This window comes from Engraulis encrasicolus, chromosome 7 (genome assembly GCF_034702125.1).
Source record: "Engraulis encrasicolus isolate BLACKSEA-1 chromosome 7, IST_EnEncr_1.0, whole genome shotgun sequence".
Classification (NCBI taxonomy): Eukaryota; Metazoa; Chordata; class Actinopteri; order Clupeiformes; family Engraulidae; genus Engraulis; species Engraulis encrasicolus.
In genome coordinates this window covers 47641206-47659738 of record NC_085863.1, presented here as the reverse complement: position 1 = coordinate 47659738, position 18533 = coordinate 47641206, and the positions used below count along the sequence as shown (strand labels likewise).

Below are 18533 nucleotides of genomic sequence, written 5' to 3'. Positions count from 1 at the left end.
ATGAAGAGGGAAGTGTGGGTGACCAGATTAAAAAAAAAAAAAAAAAAAACAGCTGGCACCAAAGCATCAAGGATATCTGGACTTCTATATCCCTCATGCAATGCCACTGGTGCGACACCTTCCATTCTGACACACACAGAGACACACTGCCATACAAAGCAAGAAAGAGTGTGGGGAGATATAATCACAAATAGTAGCTACATTTCTGTCCTGATGCATCTGCCAGATGGCAATCTAGCAAAGAACTTGTGCCGAGGGTGCAGTAACACATGGAGAACCATGATGTGATGTAGTATGTGATGGTTTATTAGCAGTTTTGTGGTTGTAGTGTCTTCTAGAGGGTTCACAAGAAGTGCAGATTTTGCAGAGGTGTTGGTGGCCCATGACTGGTCCTGGATGGTGCACCACCTTCACCGACTCTCCTCCCCTGATGCTGATGAGTTGGACATGCTGGAAAGGTCATCTAAAGTTTGGCAAAGAGAGAAGATTAGAGGAGAGTGCATGTGTGTGTGTGTGTGTGTGTGTGTTATTAACCCATTTTAGCCTGATGCTGCATACACGATGCATTGTCCAAGGCGCCTGAAGTGACATGGGTGCATTCCAATATGCAGACTGTCCATTCTCATGCAAGATGATGGTCTTGGCTTTTAAATGCAACTAATTTCACATTTTTATGTGCCTCAGAGGCTGAGCAAGTTAGGTTTTTACCGCCCCCAAAGGTTGCTGGTTCATCTCCCAGCCCGCCAGGTTGGTGGGGGGAGTAATTAACCAGTGCTCTCTCCTCCATCCTCCATGACTGAGGTACCCCACGCATGGTACCTTCCCGCCACACTGCAACATACTGCTCCCTTGGGATGCCAATGTAGGCTGCACCCTTGCACAGGTGAGGCATAAAATGCAATTTTGTTGTGTGCAGAGTATACTTCTATGGGCAGTCATGGGTGAGCGGTTAGGGCGTCAGACTTGCATCCCAGAGGTTGCCGGTTCGACTCCCGACCCGCCAGGTTGGTGGGGGGAGTACTCAACCAGTGCTCTTCCCCATCCTCCTCCATGACTGAGGTACCCTGAGCATGGTACCGTCCCACCGCACTGCTCCCCATGGGGCGCCACTGAGGGCTGCCCCCTTGCACGGGTGAGGCATAAATGCAATTTCGTAGTGTGCAGTGTTCACTTGTGTGCGGTGGAGTGCTGTGTCACAATGACAATGGGAGTTGGAGTTTCCCAATGGGCTTTCACTTTTTTCACTACTTGTGTGCTGTGTCACAATGGCAAAGGTGGGCTTTCACTTATATACACCTAGAGATTTTTTCCCCTGAGTCCAATGTTTTTAAACAGTTGAAACATGAACATTTCCAGTCAATATTTACAATGGAATAGTAGACCTCTGTGTCATATTCCCAAGGAATGGTAGCATCGCATCTGCTGTGCTGTGCTGAGTCAAAGTAATTCATAAGCCTACTGGTTGTGTTTTCCCTGCCCATTCACAACTTTGATGGCCTGCAATTTATTCAGATGTGTTCTACAACTTTTTGATGAAACTTCCATTTTACATTTGATACCACAAACTAGGCTTACTTGTTGTGCTGTGTGGATTTTTGTTGAGCAGGGATCTCACTTACCAATTAGCATGTTTTCCTCTTGTTACCAGCATCAGTCTGAACCTGACTGGACACCTGTGCACTTCACCATATGTGAACTCTGAGGGCAAGTGTAGAAGCCTGGCAAATAAAGACAGGAATAAGTCGGTCTCAGTATCACTGTGCAACTACATTCACAATGTAATATGTTGGTTTAGTTGAATTCTGTCCATCAAAATTTAATATTATGGTTTACATTTAGGCATACAACTTTCACAATGCCATATTAGTTACATTTAGCTAGCTAGTGTCCTATTTGGTAAGGACATGTACAAGTGATGTAGGCTGTACAGCAGGGGTGGGCAACTTTCATTATAAGGTGGGCCAACATTTTTAATTACCACAATCAGTGGGCCACATCACCACGCACTTGAGAGAATTTACAAAAGGATACTTCACTTTTTCTTTATTTTTACATGAATGCTTACACTATTGATTTATAGGGGGTTAAAAACTGTCCTTTTTCTTCTTTTAAAAGTGAGAAGTTGGGCTGCATGTGGCGCCCGAGCCTCCAGTTGCCCATCCCTGCTGTACAGTTTCCTAACAGAAAGGCTCTCATAGTATTTCAAATAATGGTCTATATAAAAACTGGTTATAATAGGTACAGTGCAGCATAAACAGGGTTGAGGGGGTGGTTTCTTGTATTTCGTTGTACCTACCGAGTAGTTTAGCCAATGTCTGTGTGACACGTTCATGCTGCCACCTCCACAGCATCCTCTTCACAACCGCAGGGGCAAAACACCTGAAAACATAATAATGTAATCCTTTTTCAGTCCAAGATATAGACTAGAAAATGAGTGACAGCATCACAATCAGGTATGCAAGTGTAGTGGACCCCCCATTTTCGGCTTTTTGTTATTCCCTTATTCTCACTCCCTGTCTTTTTGTTGCCCTGTCAGAAGTTGTCTTTTAGTTTAATTATGCTGTTGCACGTTTTCGCCAATAGATGGCATTATAGGACCAGCAATGAGTGCAGAGACCCTCTCTGGTGCAGTAGCCAGTGACTTCGGTCACATAAAGAACGAAACGTGGAAGTGACAGGCTTTGTTATGATACAGAAGTAGGCCAGTGACAATGGCCTCAAAATTTGGAGACACCCCAACCGGAGGTAGAACAAAACCCAAGAGAAGTCACATTTTGGGTGCTTTTTTTGTTTGGAGGTGCATATGAAAATGTGTAAAATGTTTAGGCTTAGCATTAAAATCACTTTGGCCAAGAATCATTTTCATGTATGGGACACCCTAGAGATGAGGAAAAACATTATTGGGTTTTGTTCTACCTCCGGTTGGGGTATCTCGAAAACGAAGGCCTTTTTGGGCCCATTGTCACTAGCCTAAAGGCAGGTTGTCAGCTGTACAGTTATGCTGAGGAAAATGTAAATAAACAACGAACTCAGCAAAACTCTACACACTTGAGGACCTTATTCATTAAGTGTGCAACATAAGCATTCACGCAATAATGCCACCAGGTCACATTTAAGATTTAATTAGGAGTATTTTGTTATGGATCTTATGTAGTGATAGACTTACCATTTCTTGTTATGGCATATCTGGCCTATTCCCAAGAGAAGGCTGATGTCCCTGTCTGTTGATCTGATTTTGACGTCGGCAAGATGCTTCGTGCTGTCTGGGTTTCAAACCTAGTGGTGAAATGACAAGGGATTTTATGTAAACAAAATGCTTATTTCAGTAAGTGTACATACAGTAAACAGATCTAAGAAGTTCCCAGAGCACCCTACGATAGCTGGCATGGTTGGCACAAAGACCCAAAGAGCAAAATTGTCCCAAGATTGTCTTCCAAACAATTCCACTCCAAACATTTTCCTTCTGAAATAAACAATGTCCATATCCAATCAAACCTCAGTAGGCAGCTATCTCGTCAGGTCGGCCTTACCATAGACACATCTGTGGCCCGTAAATTTACAATCTCAAACGTCATCACCATATAAGCCATGGCACAACACAAGCGTTTATTTTTTATAATAAACAAGATATCTCGGCACGTTTGCGCTAGTTATCTGAACACTGATTGTTAACGAATGCCCGAAATAGTGTAGAGCTAGCTGCCATTTATGTTATGCTAGCTAGGGTCAAGTCATCTCATCCAAACTAGCCACAGTAAGGGGGAAATTACGCTTCAAATGAACGGGAATGACTCAAAACTTTAGAAATATATTGTTAGTGTTGGTGAGGATCACTAAAGGACTGTATTGCGCTGGTTCTGATTTGTTGGGATGTTGTGTTGTATGGGGGGCGTCGGTTAGAACACCATGAAGCAGTTAGAAGCAGTTGTCTCCCTTTAGTTTCTTTATTAAACTTCACAGATGAATTACATGGGCATGAGCCTCAGTTGTGTGTGGTCTGCAAACACAGAATAAGGCTAATCAACACACTGTATTAACTAACAAAACATACACTGACTGAAATAATACTCCTCCTAGCATCACTACTTATCATTACTTCGAATATCTAACATAGCTCAATTAGCATGACTTGCACATTTCCAATACAAATGACTACAATGCTAGTTCTCCGCTTAGCATGCTAATCGCGATTAGCACCCCAATCTAACAATACTGTCACATCAACTCTACATCAACATACACACTCTGAAACGAACTACTAACTCACTATTCTGACACAACAACACTTACTTGGTGGAAAGGCACGCACACAAACTTCTCACATGCAATCATCCTGAGGTAATAACTCAACTGGAGCAGCAGAGCTGAGTATGTGCTCCCTGCTCCAAGTAGAACTTAACTGAACTGCACGTGAAGGGGGCGGGACTAGGCATCAATGTCAGAGTCTTTCTTACAGTTAGAATGTACCGTATACAAGGTTAGTCTATGAGGTTAAATAGTTTTCTTACATATATATTTTTATATCCCAGTTACGTACCATATCTTCTGCATGAATCGAGGCCTCCTGTTTCATTGGCACGAATGAATGAAAAATCCTGTCAGGGAGCGGAGCAGTTAACCACAGCCTTTTGTTTACAGTTGTTACCAGGGCAACGCAGCTAGGACCCCAAAGCGACAGATAAGGCAGAAGCGACAGGTAAGGTACCGACAGCGCCGACTGTTTATCAATGGCTCTGTTTCCATTGAAGTCCTCGCTAAACACTGATTGGTTGGCCGTAAGAGATGTTTTGATTGGCTCTCGCCATATGACCCCACCCCCACGTGAAAACCGGCTCAAAATTCGTACATCTGTGAAAAAAGTTTCACAGCCGTGTGCTCGCAGCTCCGAACAGGAAGAAGTTGGTAAAGCATGGCACAAGCCGTACGCACTTCTCTTGCCACAACTTCAAAACATTTCTACACATACATTTTAATATTTTACACATACGTTTTCCCCCACACACATGTGCAAAAAAAACCCACACAGTTACAAAACAAATGTACAGATGTGAAAATAACCCTGCAAGTACAAGGTGCAGCTTACACATTTGAAATGCGTTTTGTGGAGCTGTAAGACTTATGACCTTAAAATAGTTCCATACTATTCCCCATACTGACACACACACACACACACACACACACACACACACACACACACACACACACACACACACACACACACACACACACACACAGAAAAGCGCACACACACACTCACACACACACACACACACACACACACACACACACACACACACACACACACACACACACACACACACACACACGCATACACAGAAATGCGCGCGAGCGCACACACACACTCACACACACACACACACACACACACACACACACACACACACACACACACACACACACACACACACCTTAACTGACTACTAGCCTTTTGCTTTTTCTTCCAACGAGTTTTTTCCTCTTCCACAACCACTCCCACCCCCACAACCACCCCACTGCCTTTCCTCCACCCCACAGCCCTGCCCTCCTGTCCCCCTCTCTCTCCCCTCCTGGCGTGGTGTGGCCTGCTGGGGCTGTAGTATGGTGCAGTGGTGGGTTGTGGTGTGGTGGGCCGTGGTGTGGTGGGGTGTGGTGTGGTGTGGGATGGTGTGTTGTGTTGCGGTGCAGAGAGGTGGTGGGCTTGGTGGGGGGGTTGGGATGCTGCTGGAGCCAGGGCTGGGCTGGGCTGGGGCTGGGCTGTGAGGAGTGGCGCTGGCTCGTAAAATGAAGTGGAGCATGTCAAGGGGGCTGGGGCAGGGAGGGATGGAGGGAGTAGGGACGGAGGGCTGGGGAGGGAGAGAGAGGGTGACAACAGTGTCAGGCGCAAAGCCTCAGGAGACGGAGACGGAGGGAGACAAGGGGGGCGGGGGGGAGAGAGAGAGAGAGAGAGAGAGAGAGAGAGAGAGAGAGAGAGAGAGAGAAAGAAAATGAGAGAAAGAGAGAAAGAGAGACAGAGGCAGACAAGGGGATGGGGAACTGGCTGCTGGCACAGTGGAAGGACAAACAGCAAACAGCAGAGAGATACGCAGAGAGAGAGAGAGAGAGACAGAGAGAGAGAGAGAGAGAGGGGGGGGGTGCAGGGGGGGAAGAGTGAGACAGACTGCCAGGACAGTGGAAAGACAGACTGAAAGAGAGGACAGTGGAAGGAAAGACAGAGGACAATAGAGAAAAGTGTCCTGAGCAAGAGAGGACAGCATGCGAGAAAGAGTGAGACAGGCCACAAGGACAGAGGGAAAGAAAGGGTGAGACAGACGAAAGGACAAAAGAGGGATAGGATAGGATAGGATAGGAAAGGAAAGGATTTCCTATCCTATCCTAACCTATCCTATCCTGTCCTACCATAGTATTCTATAATGTGCCAGCGTCCTTTCCTTTCAAGTGTGGGAAACCAATGTTGTCTTTACAGTGGGCTATTTTTTCACTAATAAGCATAGTATATTCATAACAAGCATATTCAAAGTATTCCTCAAGTTTCATTACAAAAATCACAACAATCACAACTTTCGCGTCCCATCGCAACACAATTGCAACAATAAAANAACACTTTTATCGCAATTTTCTGGAAATCCTCGTGCACCATCAGGCATTTCAGATCGCAACTTTTTGAAAAAAGGGACACAAATTCCTTGGGGGACTGGATAGGACAGGATAGTATAGAGTACTAGGATAAAATACTATAGGATAGGATAGGATAGGATTGGATAGGATATAGGATAGGATATGATAGGAGGGTAGGATAGGATACTAGGATACTACACTGTTAAAGATTACCTGTAGATTTTACAGCTAATAACAGGCAAAAAAAGCTGCCAGTAACTATCTGTAAAAGGGTGGCTAATGACTGTAAACGACAATCACTCCAAGTCACTGTAAACGGTAATTACTCCCAATTAATGTAAACAGCACTTACACCAAGTTACTGTAAACGGTAATTAGAGTATATAACTGTATACGTTAATTTCAAATTACAGCAATTGTTTGTTTTTTAAGATTGTATACAGACATTAATTGTATTTTAATTTCCAATGTCATCCTGTATTCCATTACCAGCAAACCATATTTACCACCAATTAGCTGTTTCGTGCACAATTCACTATTACACTGCAAAAGATTTGTTTCAAATACAATTAAATTAATCAGTCACATTAAGCAAATGAAGCACAATTTCAAAAGTATTAACATACATTAGACTATTTCCAGCTGAATAGAGAGAGGAGTCAGTGCTGCAATAAAACCAAAAATTTATTTCAGACATGAACAAAGAAAAACATTACTGAAACAATGGCTCATTATTGTACAATGGCAATGCGTATAATTATTCAGACAAATATATTACAATTGTAGTAACCACAACATTTATCAATCAATTTCACTTGAAATATGTATGTGCCTTTGATGCATATTGGGCCATTTTCTGGATGTATGGGAAGAAATACGATCACATGAGACCAAAATCATATCACTTTTTTGAGAAAGTTTGATCCTACCGGGTTAGCTGCATATGTTTGATGTGGGCATATGACCGCCGTTACACCACCTTTCAAAACATTTTACATTACCCTGTGGTACACAGTGGGTCCCTAAACACAGCAGTTTCACAAGCTCTATATGTAATCAAAAATGGTTTGCAGAGTGAGATTCTTAAAGTCAAATTTTTGTAACGCAGCACAGCCATGATTCCATCTCACTATCCAGCTTCCCGTACTCGCCTTGTGCTTGTGGGCTCCTACCCATGCCTCCGTAGGGAAGTTTCCCTTAAGTCAGCCAAATTGAAGGGGACTTTTCTATTCCACATAACAATTGCAAGTAAAAAAAGACCTCTGAATTGTGTCTTCTCTTGGAAGATATTGAACAGTAGGGCTTGGCGATATGACGAGACATATCGTGAGGACGAGAGAAACGTGTCTATCGTGACCTTTCTCCTCTATCGTTTATATCGTGATAAAAAAATATTTTCATTATTACAGCTAATACACATTTTAATATAATTTCACCTCATAATATAGCCCTTTTATGATTGTAAACATGTGCAAAAAATAATTTTAAAACTACTTGTGGGCCAAACTAGGCTATTTTATTGTTTTACTCCCATTATTTATTTCTGGTCGTATGCTGTCGAGAGAGCGCACGCAGCCAATTCAGTCTGTTTGACTCAAACTTTGAGTCTGCAGTCACTCCTCGGTTGGCGCCCCCTAGAGTGTAGTACCCGGAAAAGTGTCTTTGCCACTGCCAGCTAACGTGACGAGCACCGGGCAGCAAGCATGCGAATCATGGCTGGAAAAAGGCGTTGGACAACTTACCAAAAATGAGCCAACTAGATGCTGCGGTGAAGTTTGGCATTCCTACCTGCGCTGTTTTGTAGATTCTGAGCACGAGACTTCCCCCCCGAGCCCCCCTCCCCCTTGCGCTTCTGTGAAGCGCATCTCTCCTACACAACCGCTGCTCAACGGATCTCGAAAGTAATGGAATTGAAACGTTCCGTACGACGCACTATGGGCTACACATTTTGGCCGGTGATGAAAACAGTTATAAAGCCCTTCGTGCACTTTCACTTGGACTTCTCGTGAGCACATCATTCTCTGAAATGTTTAACTTGACCCTCTGTAGCCTACTTGGAAATCCACCACCATTTTTCAGCAGAGGTAGGCTAAAAGTTAAAGTGACTCGATGCTATGATGCTGCGCATGCCATTGAGTCCAGTTAGGAACAGTTAGGTTTGACTTCTGGGCATGAAACGGTTTTGCAAATGCAATGCCCTTTGTTGTGTTCACTGATATATTGGTAAAAATACAACAAACAGAATTGTTCCTCGACAGCAACCAGCGTGAGTCAAGTGATTATTGGGAAGCATAATGTGGTTGGGGACAACGCTGGTGGGGACGAGAGCAAGCAATAGGCTATTGCGTGCTGTTTATAACAAGTTCTTACATAGGCTATTCACAAATACTTTCAGCTTTGTTCAGTTTCATATTAGGCCTACTGGTATTTTGTAACATTAAGTAGGCCTATTTAAAATGCGCTAATATAATTTACTGACTAATTACAGTCATTTTTTGTCAGACATTTTGTCCAGTCACATTTTATTTTGCCGGTCATTCATGCCAATGTCCGGCCACAGTTGGCTAACGTGAACCTTGCTGTTTATGGCCGCAATTTGTGCATCTGTGGTGTTCTTGGTTCGTGGGACTCTCACATTGGGAAACGAGATGACTGGTGAAAACAGGCAATGAAAGATTTTTTTCGACCCTGTTCGCCAAACTGGTTGATTATGTTTTTTTTTAAAAAAAATTTTTAAGGCTATATCGATACATATCGCTATCGTGATATAAAATAATCCATATCGTGATATACATTTTTGTCCATATCGCCCAGGCCTATTGAACAGGCTAAAACACTGGTGTCGGGACCCCATTTGAGGTCGCCTAGAATTCAAATGGGGTCGTCTGAAATGTCTGAAAGTGTGAAAAAAAGAATACTGATACATATTACTAGTTAATATAGCATAACTATTCAATATGCTCTTTGAAACTCCTTTTACAATTTTAGACTGTCATAAATATCTATAGGTTTAATACCCTACAACTTATTTAGCCCAGTCACGTTTTAATTTTTGTTTCATTTATGGGGTCCACAGAAATGTGGGATGTCAAAATGGGGCCCCGTACCAGCAGGGGTTGGGAACCATTGGGCTAAAACATCAGTTATCAGTGACCTGTCACGCCCACAAGCTCAACGCAAGCACGAGATAAGACAGACACATGGCTCCAGCGTTACAGCAAACTTGGCTTTACAAATCTCATTCTGCAAACCTTTTTCGACGTCATGAAGAGCTTGAGGCACCGGTACATATAAAAACTAAATATTTTTCCCCAAAAACGTCCATTAAAGGAGTTGTATATACAGTATTAACTTTTTTGCTAACAAAAAGTTCAAAAGATTACACAAGCTGTATACATATACTGTATGTCTATTCAAAAAAATCAAAAACATTTTAAAAAATAAATAATCAAATGACATTGGCTTACAGACTTACAACCATTCAAAGTTCATGATCTTTTTAGGAAGACCAGAGACGCGTGTGTTCACTCCGCTTCGCTTCTGATGGCTTGTTCCCTTGGTGCCCATTGCTAGGTTTATCCCAACAAAACACCTGTTACAAAATCAGAGAAAAAAAAAATTCTTATTTTTCTGTTTTTTTCAACATTTGCTTTAGCTGCAGAGAGCAAGCCATGCAAGCAGATAGCAGATTTCGATTGCATTACAATAGAAAAGGCATAGCAGCATTTCAGTCTGTCCAGGCACACAAACATTTGGTTAATGCTTTCTTTTACAGTTCCCCTATTACTGGTACTGTGTATTTCCTAGATAAAACAACAGGTTAACAGAGAGAAGTTTGGTATCCAACAGGTAAAAACGTTAAAAAAGTTAAGTATTATGTGATTGACTAACAAAATATATCTTATACATTACATTTAACTTGTTACTCTGTTATTACACTGAAAATACACAGCAATTAGGCGACTGTAAACCAAACATTCAATTGACTTCTCTCACTCAGTGAGTGTGTGTGACTGTATACAGAAGATATATCTTTAGTACACCTTGCTATTCATGACAAGGCGGAGATGGGGAGTGAGTTGCAAAGAGTGTGCAGCATTAGGCCCTTTACCACCCTGTACAGCTCACTTGCTTTTCGATTAGCCAAGTGCGACGAAGCAGAGCTCAAAAAACAGTTCCCGTTTTTCAACTGGCTGAACCAAGCTGAGCATGTACTGTTGACAAGCTGCTTACTGATTGGTCAAGGGGCGCGATCTCAAGCTCCACTCCCCGTCTTGAGCTGGAAAAGTTGTCACTGTTTTCTGTAGCCCAGCCAGTTGCGTCTCGCCTAGGCTACAGCCTACATTCTCAGTAATATCTCATTTTCATCTTTTACTCTGAGTAAAAGCGTCAGAGGAAAGAGCAACATCACCAACGTCTCCATATAGTACTGCATGATTGTTTATCCCCCACCTCATTCCTCACCCCCCACATCCAAGTAGCCTGGTTTCTAATGGAAACACAAACCAGGCTGACTTAAGACCGTTTCTCAGTTGGACACGGCACAGTCTGGTTGAAGTTTTAGTAATGCCAATCACAAGTTAAAGGGTGTGACCCATCATAAGTAAAGCAACTGAGGCTGAGGCCCAGGCACATCAGTTGATAGAATAATCAACTATAATCCCTTTCTAGGACACACACATACCTTTGAATGAACTGCAGTGCGTTTGAGGCCTCCTGTTGGTAAACCAGGTTCAGCACATAGGACGTGAAGAGTGCCGCCAGTCCAGCCACGATATGCTGGTGTGGACCCATGACCGCCTAGCCCTCCATACACGGCACGTGGAGAGAACATCACCTGAAGCATAAATAAAGATGAATAATTATCTCTTGTTATTACTGTTCATCATCTATTGTAATACGGCGAGGAACAGCTGCAGTGTTAGGAATATGGCAGCAGTTGAGCTCATATGTGAGTCGACTCGAGGCAGGTGTCCAAATACTTTTGAATAATATAGTTAAAGTGCGTCATCCTGTGTTTTTGTTTGTTCCACGAGTACTGGTAATTCTCAAAACACTCATTCAATTCATCTCAAATTTGTAGGGTATCATCCTGATGGTACCAGAGTGCTCAAAGTTGCATGTTGTTACTGTGGTGTACGGTTGTATGACGTTAGGTGTTAGGATTCAACATAGCATTTGCCTTGATTAGAGACAGGGCATCATTAGGTTGACCACTGATAAGTGCTTTTGGAATAAACTACAGCACACTACAGTTGGACGAGGAGTAATTGCAAGTTGTATAGATAACACAACATAGTGTCATAGATACAAGGACAAAAGTACATTTATTTGCAAAACCCTTACCTAGGACGATCAGTCTTGGAGATGCAGGAACCTGCAAAGCTGTCCTCACATCCACTGCAGTTGAAGCTACCTGTATATAAAAAGCACAGAAAACACAGAAACCATTGCCATCATTTACATACATATCTGGCCATAGGGAAAAGATACCACGTAAGCAGTCCATGGAATGTGTACCTTGGGGTACGTGCACTTAACTTATTATGGAGAAAAAAAAGGAATGGGACACTTTTATGGTCATACATGTATGTGCGCCATACATTAATTCTGTAGTTCCCATAAAATCATTTTAAAAGTTTAATATACCTCAATTGCCTTGTCTGCAGATGGATGATGAAAGTTGGTGATGTCTGTCCTCAGGCGAGTCCTCACGCGTGACACCTTTTCACCGTCCACAGGTTGTCCTGTAATAATAATTCATGTATAACACACAACACAAATGAATGAAAAACAACCCTGTGCCCAAAGGAACACCACAAATATCCCTCAACAATAAATCAGTTATTGCTTTTGCAATTAACTATGAAAATTATTGTGTTGACTTTATATTATGGATAATGTACAACATATGTTACTTTTCATTCACAAGCAACACATAAATGCAGTAAAATGTCAGTTCACTTGCTTACAAAAAAGTTTTAACTAAATAGTTGTCTACTTTTTAATGTATGTTCTTATGCAGAGTGGTTTCACACCAATCCCATGCACACAACACCAGTGAATTAATATTGTCTTCACTGCCTTAAATGTCATTCATGTGTTCAGTTAATTCTCTACAAACATGTATGAAATGCTCAACACAATGCTAGATGGAACAGTGGCTGAGGATAACAGTACAACTGATCTCAATAATTACAACAAAGCTATAACAAGTGGCAGGTTTCAACAGTTAATAGGCAAAACAACACAAAGTAGATTAATTTCATCTCACTTACATGACAGCAAACCCTATTGTCTGTCTGCAGATGGATGATAAAAGTTGGTGATGTCTGTCCTCAGGCGAGTCCTCACACACCGGTGAAAAGGTGTCGTAAAATCATTCACAGGTTCAGTAACATAAAATCATTCACAGGTTCAGTCTCTGAGGAGGCTTGGACAGCCTCCCAGCCCTAGTGTACGTGCCGACGTGAGGAAGCGGCTGCTGCCCAGGTGGGGAAGCAACAGGATCCGGCGTGGTAGGGCTGGACACAGTTGGTGGTATTTGGGGCCCCGATGCGGGCCCTGAGAGTTGCACTTCAGGTGCCGATGTGTGCGCGGGCCCCTGGATGTCCATGGCCGCCGATGAGGGGGTAGGCTCTGCTACTCGCAGATCCACTCTGTTGCGCCGGTAAAGGGTACCTTCGACGTCCACCAGGTAGGAGCGTGGCGCAACCTGTTGAAGACAAGTCCCCCGTCTCCAGCGACCAGATGCATCACTTGGTAGAGGCTTCATCCTAATCGACTCCCCGATCTCCAGCTCAGGTAAGTCTTTAGCGGTGCGGTCATAGAAGTGCTTTGCAATTTGACGACGGCGGCGTAGCTTCTCCGTGACGCCCCCAGGCACACTTGGCTCGAGAAGCTTGTTTGTAACAGGAATGGAGGTTTTGAGCCTCCTGGACATGAGGCGCTGTGCGGGACTGCTGTCCATGTTCTCTGTGGGTGTGTTTCTCCAGTGCAGAATGGCTTTCCAGGGGTCTGCCCCATCTCGTGCTGCTCTGCGAAGAAGGTTTTTTGCTATTTTGACAGCAGACTCAGCCTTCCCGTTTGCTTTTGGGTGTCTTGGCGAGGAGGTCACATGGTCAAACTCCCATTCGAGTGCAAATCGCTTGAACTGGGAGCTAAACTGCGGGCCGTTGTCTGTGATGACCTTGTCTGGCTGTCCATGACGAGCAAATTGGGCCTTGCAGCGCTTGATGACTGTGTCTGCCGACAGGTCTGGGAGCAGCTCAATCTCCCAAAAGTCGGAGTAATGATCGACGATGAGCAGGTAGTCCTTTTCTCTGTGTGCGAACAAGTCCATGCTGACAATTTGCCATGGCCGTGTGGGTAGCTCATGTGAAAGCATGGATTCTTTCTGCTGATTGTGAGTGTATTCTGAGCAGATGAGGCAGCCACTAACCTTGTCCTTGATTTCTGCTTGCATGTTGGGCCAGTATAGTGTCTCTTTGGCTTGTCTGTAGCAGGCATTACCTCCGATGTGGCAGGAGTGTATGCGCATGAGCATCTCTGGACGCATGGACTTTGGGATGATGACCTTTTGGCCCCGGAAAAGGATGCCGTTCTGCACGCTGATCTCATCGCGGTAAGTCCAGTATTCACGGATGTAGTGTGGTGTGCTTTCTTTTGTCTCTGGCCAGCCCGCTAGCACAGTTGACTTGAGGGACTGCAAGCATTTATCCCTATCTGTGTGTCGCCTGATCTGTTCAAGTCGTTGGTCACTCACATTCAAGTACTCTGCCTGGTTAATGTGCTGTGCATCGTCCTGTTCCTGCTGCAGTGAACAGATGTCCTGGCGAGTGTAGGTCGTGCCGAGGCCTGAGCACTTGGTCGTTGCCCTGCTGAGCGTGTCACTGATGAACATCTCCACCCCGGGCTTGTAGACAATTCTCAGGTTGTAGTACTGCAGTGTCAAGAGCATGCTCTGGAGCCTCTTTGGCGCGCTCAGGAGGGGCTTGCTGAAGATGGATATCAGAGGCTTGTGGTCGGTCTCAACTGTGACGAGGTCACGCCCATACAGGTAGTGGTGGAATCTCTGACAGGCAAACACAATGCTGAGACACTCCTTTTCAATTTGTGCATAATTTCTCTCTGTAGGGGTGAGTGCTCTGGATGCAAAAGCGATGGGCTGACCTTCCTGCATGAGGCAGCACCCCAGCCCACTCTGGCTGGAGTCGCTCTGCACCGTGACTGGTCGCGTGACATCATAGTACCGTAGTACCGGCATGGATGAGGCTAGGGACTTTAACTCGGACACTGCTGCGTCATGCTTGGGGAGCCAGTGCCATGGGGTGTCTTTGTCCAGCAAGCGCCGCAGTGGCTCGCAGACGGCTGACAGGTGTGGCATGAACTTTGCTAGGTAGTTGGCGAAACCTATGAGACGTTGTACACCCTTCGCGTCCTCTGGGTTGGGCATGTCCACAATGGCCTTCACTTTCTCAGGGTCAGGCTTTAACCCGGAGGCTGACAGAATGTGGCCATGGAAACGTACCTCTTTCAGCTTGAACTGCAGTTTTGTCAGGCTTAGTCGGAGTTTCACCTCCCTGCAGCGCTCCATCACCGCCCGCAGGTTCGCATCATGGTCCCTCTCTGCTTCCTCGTCGGAGTCACCACAACCCACGACTAAGATGTCATCAGCAATGGGTTCAACCCCTTTCAGCCCTGCTAAGAGTTCATGTTGCTTGCGCTGGTAGATCTCTGGAGCCACAGAGACCCCAAAGGGTAGCTTCAGCCAGCGCTTCCTGCCCCAGGGTGTCCAGAATGTGGTCATGAGGCTGCTCTCGTCATCCAGCTTGCACTGTAGGAACGCATGCTTGGCGTCCACTAAGCTGAAAAGCCTGGCCTTTGGCAACTTGTACAGGACATCCTCAAGCGTGGGCATGATGTAGTGTGAGCGTTTCAGGGCTTTATTCAAGAATTTTGGATCCAAGCAGATCCTCAATTTGCCTGGCTTTTTCACAATGACCATGTTGCTGATCCAATCAGTCGGTTCGCTGACATCCGCAATGTGACCATCCGCTTGGTACTGGTCCAGCAAAGCTTTCACATCCGCTTTCATGGCTATGGGGACGTTGCGGGGCGCACACTGAACAGGGTCGACGGTCGGGTCCAACTCAAAACGAACTACCCCAGGCACGGCTTCTACAGGTGAGTTGAACACATCCCCATATTGCTTGGTCAGCTGTTCTTTGGTGAAAACCGAGGGGTAGGTGTGCTCCACTGCATGCACCTCTGCAGGGCTCATGAACTTGATGAGGCCAAGGCGCTCGCAAGTGGTGCCTGACAGCAAGGGCTTTTGAGTGGTCTTGACCACTTCAAATGTCACTGGGTGTGTCTGGCCTTTGATCACACTCTCGGTTTCAAAAATTCCCATGGAGGTTAACATGTCACCAGAATAGAGCTTTAGTCTGGTTTTGCTGGGTTTCAGTGCAGTATTGGGTGCCAGTTTCATTTTGTCAGTGTAGCTCATGACATCACAAGTGGCTCCAGAATCGAGCTGGCACTGCTGCGACTTCTGATTTATTTGCAGTGTCACAAACCATTTTTTCCCTTTTGCCTGCACTGCTCCAATTGACTCGTGCATGTATATGTCAACATCATTGTTTGAATCTGAATCGGATAATTCTTCTACACAGTGCAGCTTTTTGTCATTTCTCTTACTCTTCATGCACATCTTTGCAAAGTGATTTTGTGTGCCACATAATTTGCATGCCTTTCCGAATGCTGCACAGTGCTGCCTGCCTTTTCGGTGCGTGTAGCCGCAGTACCGGCACATCTCCGCATCTGTGACCGAAGGGGGAGAATTGCTCGGTTTCGATTTGTTTGGCCTGAACCGTTGCTTGGCAACCGCATGAACCGCGTCTGCGTGCGATGTGGCGTCGGTGGACACTATCATTTTCATTCGCCTGTCTGTCTGCTCTGCGGCTCGACACGTCTCGATGGCACTGACAAGTGTTAAAGTCTTTTCTCTGAGCAGCCTGCGACGAGTGCCTTCGTCTGAAATGCCCAGTACGATCTTATCCCGAATCATTTCATCCTTCAACTGCCCATACTCGCATGTTCCCGCCTTCTCTCTCAGCCTGGTAATAAAGCTGTCAATACTTTCCCCATCTTCCTGTTTACAGCGCCCAAACACATATCTCTCATAGATTGTATTCTTAGCAGGTTTAAAGTATTCTTCCAGACCGTTGAGTATGGCTACAGGATCATTCTGCTGAACAGCGGTAAGATTCAGGTTATAACGGTAAATGTGTCTGCACTCACTTCCCATCACAGTTCGTAGCATAGCCGCTTGCACATTCTTCGGTCTGACAGATAGCCCCGTGACAAGTGAATAATCTTCAAACTCAGCCCGGAACACTTCCCAGTTGATGCTCCACTCACCGGTAAAGCTCATCGGTGACGGCGGGGGGATGTTGGGGGCCATGGCTGTGTTGGCGGGCAGCGCTATGCCCTGCTCGGCGGCTGGCTCGGCGGCTTGCTGCTGCTGTCCCTGCGCGGGTAGGTGGCTTGGCCCGGCGGCGTTCTGCAGACCTTCCGCGGGAATAACCGGCTCACTTGTGCCTTCAGACATGGTGGCTACGCTGACTGAAACTGTACGACGCTTACGTTTACGACGCCTCATTCAGTAACGAATTCACTTCTTACTTTTACTTCTGACACCATGTTCTGGTAAGCTTATAATAATGACACGGACTCTGAGGCAAATATCATCACGCAAGTCGTGTATTGCCGGACACATCACAAAGCCCTACTCGGGGTCGTTGTGTATCATATTAAGAGTCACAACTAAACTAGACCCCGTAAAATCACCGTCCACAGATTGTCCTGTAATAAAAATACATGTATAACACACAACACAAATTGGTAAAAAACAACCCTGTGCCCAAAGGAACACCCCAAATAAACTCACAACAAATATCTGTACCAGGTAAGCTTCTACAATTGACCATGGAAATTGTGTAATTGCACTCAGGTAGGGTGACCACCTGCTAATAAGTCCAAGGGGAGACAAGGGGTATGCTTCTGAGGGACAATGTGGGACAGACCCTGGCGTGCACGCCCCCCACCTACCCACCACCACACACACACATTTGGGCTTACCTCTTATATCCTACTGTGTATACTTTGTTTTTTATTTTTTCATGATGTATCCCCATAAATCTTGGGCCTTATATGCCACAAAGCATGGATAATAACAGGTAGGCCTATTAACCTAAACATTGCGAATATGGCCATTATAATATCATGCAACCAATGTGTAGTTTGTTCTTTCTAAATACAGCAAATATAAAGTGGCCTATATATAAAATGTAAGCAGTGCTTAACCCCCACAGCCCTAATAAATATAGCAATCAATCCATGTGAAACAGTAAGTGAACATAATTTCAATGTCTTGAAAAGACCTGCTACACCTTGTGCATCTGAGTTTTGCCAAATTGGTAGCTCATGATGACCCATAGGCTACTTTGTACACCTTTATGGACCTGCACATCTTACTAATACTTTTAGCAAGCTACAACATCACATCATTTGGAGGAAACACTTCAAAATTTGGATTTAGCCATTCTTAGCTGACAATTTCTGCTCTTGTGTTTAGGCTATTCTGTTACAAATGTCAGGGGAATTCATAATGTATGCAGGGTGGCATCGTGTAGTCGAAATTAGTCCTCTACTGTGAGTCACAGCGTGGGGAAACAGCTTGCATTTAGCAGTAAACCAACCTAAGTAACAGAAATCCTGCTTTACTGATGCATTCTGTTGCAAAAGTCATGGACTAGTGTCTGTTTTCACATTGATCCAAGGTGGCACAGCGTTATTGAACTCTCCTAATAACTGGACAAAAAGTCAGCCTACCCTCGCGTTGCGATATGCGCGTT

The 18533-nt window shown here is 44.8% G+C and overlaps 2 long non-coding RNA genes across 4 annotated transcripts; both read right to left on the bottom strand.

Annotated features, from left to right (window-relative positions):
• Positions 1–285: 285 nt before the first annotated feature.
• Positions 286–4680, bottom strand: LOC134453011 (uncharacterized). Of its 3 annotated transcripts, none has more exons than XR_010035539.1 (5): positions 4291–4680; positions 3167–3997; positions 2297–2379; positions 1620–1718; positions 286–463 (listed from the first exon to the last, which is right to left on the bottom strand). It is a non-coding gene; the product is annotated as an uncharacterized LOC134453011 (long non-coding RNA). The 3 variants fall into 3 exon arrangements; XR_010035538.1 differs by having other exon boundaries at positions 3167–3276; positions 4291–4665; XR_010035537.1 differs by having other exon boundaries at positions 3167–4660.
• Positions 4681–11305: 6625 nt separating this feature from the next.
• Positions 11306–12952, bottom strand: LOC134453012 (uncharacterized). Its single transcript, XR_010035540.1, has 4 exons — positions 12894–12952; positions 12265–12362; positions 11962–12031; positions 11306–11452 (listed from the first exon to the last, which is right to left on the bottom strand). It is a non-coding gene; the product is annotated as an uncharacterized LOC134453012 (long non-coding RNA).
• Between the last annotated feature and the right edge of the window lie 5581 nt (positions 12953–18533).